The sequence below is a fragment of the Diadema antillarum genome, unplaced genomic scaffold (assembly GCF_040938485.1).
Source record: "Diadema antillarum isolate AM-2024a unplaced genomic scaffold, OU_Dant_1.0 seq00000809_RagTag, whole genome shotgun sequence".
Lineage (NCBI taxonomy): Eukaryota > Metazoa > Echinodermata > Echinoidea > Diadematoida > Diadematidae > Diadema > Diadema antillarum.
Window position 1 is genome coordinate 1284682 of NW_027271689.1, and position 7948 is coordinate 1292629.

Here is a 7948-nt window from a genome sequence, read left to right on the forward strand (position 1 = left end):
TTGTAACTGTGCCATTCGTGAGGTCCTTCTTATTCTGAGTTAGACCAGTTTTCACTTGTTTCCCGTTCGCATGGCTTTACTTTTGTTAACACTGGGAAGGAGTATGGTGTTTATGAGAACTACGAGCGGATCATCAAGAGCAGAAGCGACCCGAACACATCCCGCAAGTTTCGCATCGACCGTGCTTCCGAAGACCTCATCATTCGACTGGCGACGCTATGCGTCGGGTCGGCGGTCGGCTGGAAGCGTACGCTCAACCTCATCTGTGACCGGCTGCAGAGGAGCATGGAGCATAGGAGGGTGGAACCCGAAGACCTCCCGGTGATGTTCCGCCCGGGGAGCAGTATTGGTATCAAGGAAGTTCGAGGTGAGAACTTACGTGTATACATATTACAACATGAGGATGCCACTTTTTAATTCCGTCAGTCATTTAGAGATGAATGTCGGGTTGATAATGAGAGAAAAAAAAAGGTAAAATGCGTAAGTGTATAACAACATGTAACAAACATGACAGAAGAGAGATTTTTTGTCAAGTCGGCAAAATGGGAGACATTCTTATGAGCAGTAATACTGTGTATTATCATAATCTTCCATTCTTGCCAACCCTGATATCAAGGAAATTGGAATAACTGGAAGATAATGCGAAATACTGTGTTAATCATCACCCGTGTCTAACACAATTATTTTCTATTAGCGGGTGTTGACAAAGACAGGAACACAAGGTTGAATGAAGACGCTTCTTTCATAAAACCTGTCTCAAGAAATAAGGATGTTCCTATTAAACGAGCATAGTTTGCACGTATGACAACATTTTTCATATGGGACTTCGAGGCCTTTAGAAAGGACTACTGCCTTCAAACGGTGTAGTGCACTGCTATCGACTCCAACATTTGTCTCAGAATGTCATCGGTAAAACATCTCAAAATGACAGCTTTAACTCCTCTTTATTTTGATTGTTATACTTAATTACTTTCTTCAAACTCTGGTCTGAACACACCGGCTTTTCACAGAGGTCTGGGTGAATGTGACAGTGCTGGACTTGACAGGTTACGCGATTCAAGGGAAACGTGAGGGCGTGAGGCTCCGTCGAAGACTGAAGATCTACCTGAGTCTCCGTCCCGTACTCCTCGTAAAGCTGGGTCTGGGGCACACGGGGCTGAAGAAAGACAAATTCGTCAAGCTGCTCCCGTTCCTAGCGGGTTTGCCATCCTTACAGGTTTGCATTGAACAGTATTATCATGTGAAACACTGACTTGTAGGCGTATTTGTGTGTGTTCGTGAGAGAGAGAGGTGGATATATCATTGTCATGATTGTAGACAGATAGAAATGATCATTGTAGTAAAGCGCGCATTTTTGATCTATAGACGGAAGTGCTAGTGTCCACACTCACTTGCAAAAATCCTGACGAACAGCAAAACAATGTCAATAAATGAATGAATACACTTTGTGGAAATTTTTCTTTCCACATAAAGAAATTACTGAATTGAAGAGTAACCGGGTCTACCTGCAAAACTGAAGCTTTTGCTGCAGTTTATGGTGAAGTGGTTTCATACGGGTTTTTTAAAGGTAGGCTTTCTTTTGTTGTTGTTGTTTTTCTCCTTTCCGCTTTTGCTTATTTACCACTGTTTGTTCTGTCCCTCAGGAGCTTGATCTTCGGGGAAACTACTTAGACAACTCAATATTCAAGCACATCTACCCATTCCTTGGTCGATCGGGTGACCACTTTCGTTCCGGGTTCCCACGCCTCCGCTGGATGTACCTCAATCACAACGTCGACATTCACCACCTCCCCGTCCGTTTCGTGGTCGGCCTCGACCGTCGCTGGCCGCCGGTGGACTACCGACCCACGCATCGCGAGGTGACAGATCGTCGCGCGTCCGTCAGCGATTTTTCAAAGGTGCAGGATCTGCGGGAAAGAGTCCGTGTGAAAGCGCTTGCGATAGAGGCCGGATCAAGCCAGAGACCTCGACACAGCAAACGCCATTCTAGGCGCCGGGCGAAGAGAAGACGCAGGAGGAGGGAGGCGTTCTTAAAGACGCTGGCCGACACCAACGGGCGCGTTCCCAGCGATTCGTCGGTTTCATCGTCCTCGTCTGTTGTCAATCCCGCAGACGTCGCAGGGGAGGCTGGCGCCCCGGTTCCTGATATCGATACGGCTGATGCGTCTGCGTTGAGGGCACGCGCAGCTCGAAACCACAACGACAACGGAAATAACGCACACGGTTTGTGAATCTCTCTGATACTCGATTACGTCATACCTAGCATGCTGTGCGCAAAATGAGGAATTCTCACTCGCTCATCCAACGTTTATTCGCGTACGTTCTCGTATACAATTAAACTAAAAAAATAAAATGATCAGATTTAGGCAGGGAGTGGCATATCCTTTGTTGATTTATGTTTTCTCTATACTAGTATGAACCGCCCAGTACCCACTTCTCACGTGATCTCCGTGCAAAATACTTTTCACTGAGGTTTGATACCAGTTGGTATAACATGATAGAGTTTGTTCTTGCAGCTACAGCTGACTTTGCCATTAGTAATTGTACGTGTGATGACACTTTTTCCGAATAATACGAGGAAATTTATCTATTGATTTGAATTTCTGCTGCAGACGACTTCAATTACGAGTTCGACAATGAAAATATCGATGTCCAGTCAGATGAGAGTGACTATGACGCTAGCAGTGAAAGTGACGACGATGCTCAATCTTCGCAAATGGAAGACGGAGATGACGTAACAGACGACGAGGTGATCGATGACGGAGATGCCATCTCGGACGATGACACGAGCTCGGAGACGAGCTCGGAGGAAGCTGATATTGATATTACTTCCGCTAGCCTTGACGACTTTTTGATTGATAAACGTGATCCATCTCGGGAGAATTTACTTTAACTCAGCATATTATATAAAATACAGCTGTACATGGTAAAGTGTGTACACTTTTTAACATGTCAAGCAATGACAAGCTTTCGGGAACTACCACGCAATGTTACTACGTGTTGTTTTCCTTTCATTATCAAGTTGTTTTGCTCAAAAAGTTACACAGAGCTTATACAATCGGCCCTTGTGTTTAACTGACTTAATTGTTACGCACCTGACAAAGCAGTATAAAACTTGGCTTAAAACAAAACAAATCATGATACATGGCCGCTTTGCTAACTTCAATCCTAAAACGGTAATGTCGGTACACCCCTCAAGTTGCTAGAAATAATCATTTCCTACTCATGACGCAACTTGAGATTCATCAATTTGATTTCGTAATGCAAAGTGTGGACGAGCATTAAGTGCCGAGCAGCGTTGCTTCAATGCGTGGAATGCAAAAAGGTTATTGTATGTGTAATCGTCGCGCCAATAAGTTACTATATCTTTTGTCCACCTACACAAGCTCTGATTATCGTGACAAACGTGTAACAATGGAGAAATAAGTTTTGTGTATGCTTTCCGATTGCAGACATGAATAAACCTGGATACTTACAAGGTTTAAAGGGAAAAGTTATATGCGAGTGTCAGTGTCACTGGTTGCAACTGATCTCGAAAACGAGATACATCGTCTTGAGAGACAGCGGACTAACAGACGGGGGTGGGGTGGGGGTGGGGCTGAAGAGTGTGGAGATGAGTAAGGACAGAGAAAGAAGAGAATATTGGGGGGGGGGGGGTATACATGGAGAAAATTTGGAGAACATGGATCTTGAGTGGGGCAACATATCATCGCTATGTTGAAGACTAAATACCATTGAACAAAAATGTGCCATAACGTGACGTAATATCCAGGATACATAATGACGATACAGGGGAAACTCGGTATAACGAACACTGCTATAACGAGATATCGGTTATAACGAGGAAATTTTCTCGGTCCCAAATTTCCTTCCACACAAGTCTATGTAAAATGCTACTCTTATAGCGAGATCGGCTATAACGAAATAACTGCTATAACGAGATAAATTTTGTGACTTTCAAACAAAGAAAAACATAGTAAATCAAACCTGCTATAGCGAGGTAAAGCAAAGTGCCTTCGGTAAAGCTTTACTTCGCCTGTGCTATCATCTTCCGAGATTGTAAAGCTTGATGCGCCAAAAACTGTCTTGTACACACATAATCATTTTCTTCAATGCACTCCAGCTAGCACTGCATGTTGTACGTGTGAAGTGTGTGTGTGCACGCACACTGATACATGCAGAAAATGTGGTGGGACGGCCATATGTATACATGACATCATCATGATGTTTGGCAGGTGTGAGGCAATCTGATGCTGTGATTGGCCTTCTACTTAGGGAATTCCCCGTCTTCACACACACGCAGTCATAATGTACATACAGAATGTGTCACATACACACACAGCATTGTGCAGATCATATTCAAGCTTTCCACACAACACACACCCATACGATAACCATGCACATACCAATCCACAGACGATCTTGATACAATCGCAAGCTATATAAATTTACAAATTCAAACATCTACAATTAATAAGAAACACATTCTTGGCAAAAACATCTTCTTACCCATAAAGGTGAGTAATTCCCTCACACACAATATCAAGTTTTCAGTATTGATTGAAATATGATGGGTAGTCCCACATGTGCAAATTAATGTCATTATTTTATGCCTTCTTTTATGCCTACTGATATAACGAGATATCGGCTATAACGAGGAAAATGACTCGGTCCCGACCATCTCGTTATATCGAGTTTCCACTGTATTAATGGTTCAGTGCAATTATAAACCATGAATATTACGTCATATGAGATCGACCGATGTTGCTGTTGTTGTTGTTTTTTTTCTTCAATGAGAGCGTGGGTAACGTTCTTTTTCAGTATTGGCCTCACAGACCACTTTGTAAATCGCTTCCACACGGTTACACATGGTTTACTTTTAGTCAGCAGTAAAATTTTTTAAATTCTTATCTTAAGATTCATCGCACTGTTTCAAGCCACTAAAGGAATTATTGATTTCTCGATGACAGAAATAAAGCACTATTCCTGCCGTCTTGGAATTCACAATTTTCAGTGCATCGTATAAATATACGATCGTATACACGATGGAAGCATGAACATATCAGACTCGCTCACACTATAACTTATATTACACAGCTTGAACACGTGGAAATAATGTACAACCGTGTACATGCACTGGTTTCCATTATAGAATCTGTCATTCCTGTTTTTATTATTGATATAAATTTTGCTATTGATATAAAGTGTTTTTAAAACTCATTCTAAGAACACGTTCTCTCTAATGGCAATATAGATACACACACAAAATCTGTCACATGCACGTATCTACAAAATATCATCTATCTATGGTACAATTATTGCCATGACGCAAATTGAACGGCTGTTAAATGTAGACCTAAAAATACATCTCATACAGGTGCATACACTTCAGTGCACACCCTGTATTCTGTAAAGCACTCCTTTTACTGGCATAATTCCAAATACATGTACTTCACGCACTGACAGAGACTGCCTACATCCATTACGTAATTGGAAAGTTGACTTTCGGTGAAAACAAAATACAAACATGACAAATGGAACCATCAAACAGCACCTGTACAAGTAATATTTCTAATTCATCACATGAATGCTTTGATGACCAGTTTGATAAACACAAAGGCCCGAATTCACGAAGGTGGTACAAATGAAACCATGGTTTAAACCATGGACAAAAACCATGGAGCGCCAAGTGTCGCATGGAATATCTAACGTTACGAAATCAGTCATTTCGTCGATGAAATGATTATTTTGTAACGAAATGACAACATTTTGTAACTAAATGAACATTTCGTCCACGAAATGATAATTTCGTTAACGAAACGGTCATTTTGTCGACGAAATGACCAATTTCGTAACGAAATATTCCGTGCGACACTTGGCGCTTCATGGTTTTTGGCCATGGTTTAAACCATGGTTTCATTTGTACCACCTTCGTGAATTCGGGCCTATGAGAACGCTGCAGGGGGTTTCAAACTTGGCACTGCTACAGGTGCATCATGTCACTTTGTACACAGGGAAAGCTGTTTGCAAGAAATTTAATGGACAATAAAAATATATTTTTCTAACAGGAATTTGAGCAACAAACATCGTATGGCCCATTACCTTGACCTTATGGTGATACCAAGCCTCAAAATCGAGTCAGTGGGCTGCCAAGCATTTATCGGTCTGCCACTGAGGACGTTTTGAGGGTTAAACCATTCATTGGTGGAAATAGAGGATTTGCGGTAATAGGGTGGCTGATGAAAAGATGGATATATTGGCATGGTGCAGACTGCTTACCCCAGCCAAGGAGCTTCAAACACAGCACCCTTTCATGTTGAGGTATAAAATGCTTCTAGGTGGGGCACAAATAAACTATGTATACACGTACACAAGGTGCATGTTCAAATAGATAAACAGAAATCGAATCAGAATATGTCAGAATCAAAATGAAAGGTAACTTGCAATAGTTCTTAACATGAAAATCTGAATGTAGAAAATCCAATTTCTGGACAGAACGCTGTACACACACATACCACACTACAAACAATATGCACAGAATACACAGATACTGTATAATCAAAATGTTTCATTAACAAAGTCAGAAGCAAAGCTCTATTTATAAACAAAAACCATAACACACTCGGAAGGTGCATAAAACATCCCTTACATAGCATGAATAAAGCAAGCAAGATGATTTTGCAGACAGAATATAACACACTGAGGATGATCAACTTGCCATTATATAACCACCTGCATCCTAAGAAAGGTGTAAGACAAACTCTAAAATATAACAAATAATTATGTACGCTTTCCCACTTATTCTTGTACAAAATATTTGCCTATTCATTTCTGAAAACAATCAGCAATCTCACATACAAAACTGTACGCTGCATCATAAGTTTTTTGAGACTGCATGCCCTCATACTCATCTCCTCCCCATCGTTGGCTAGCAATGCAGTCTGGGTTGAAGGTAAACAGACAATATCTAAAATAACGTTTATTCATCAAGGTTTGTGTGATGTAAAATAAAAAACTTACATACCACGTAATGTCTATCAATTGCGGGCGACCCTGATTTAGTCAAATATGATAAATATTTCATATTCATAATCATGCAAGTCAACTACTTCTCTGTGACCAACTGGAATCATTATCAATATCAGTCTCTGAATGTACAAAAATATCAGCCTAGACTTTCAAGGCACATTAACAGTTACAACCGGAAGCACTTGAAAGGGATAACAACAGCAAGAAAAAGGTCATTTTAACACATTTCAGTCTCTGTCACTCAAAGCCTCTGTATATAAAACTGATTTTGGATGCAATTTTTGACAGCCTCTTTTACATACACAAAATGGGGATAAATATGATGCATTGTGCATCGCTCTACACAAATGTTAACAGAGTGTTTTACTAAAAGTTTATATGCGTAGTTTCTGAATTTGATTCACATGACAGAAATAGATACTGTGCACTATTAAATTTTGTATGTAAACAATAGGCAGTGATTGTACTACATCTTTTGTTCTGAGGTGTTTCACCTTCATTATACAATTATGGCATTTTATTTGATCCACTAGCATTGAGCTTGTCTTCATTGCTTCTTTAAATAGATACGTGTGTTTTGGCAATTACAAAACTAAAGGCAAGTATAAAATCTAATCACAACAATATTTGGCTAGCTAGGAAACACATAAAGCTTTAACAAATCTTAATTCATCTATAATTCACAAATGTATACTACTGTAATTATATCTATTTTATCGCTGAAGCTTTTCAATTTTTCGCTCCGTATCAATGACTGTAACTTCACATGGCAAGAAAGTCTGACATTCGTCCCCCTTGTGATGTAATACAGGGAGCTTTCACAGCATATCTCCATCTTATCCGCTTCTCTGATGAGACAACTGTATCATGAGTGGCCACGCATAACATAGCCACAAAAGATGTTGCCACATGAGAAGTT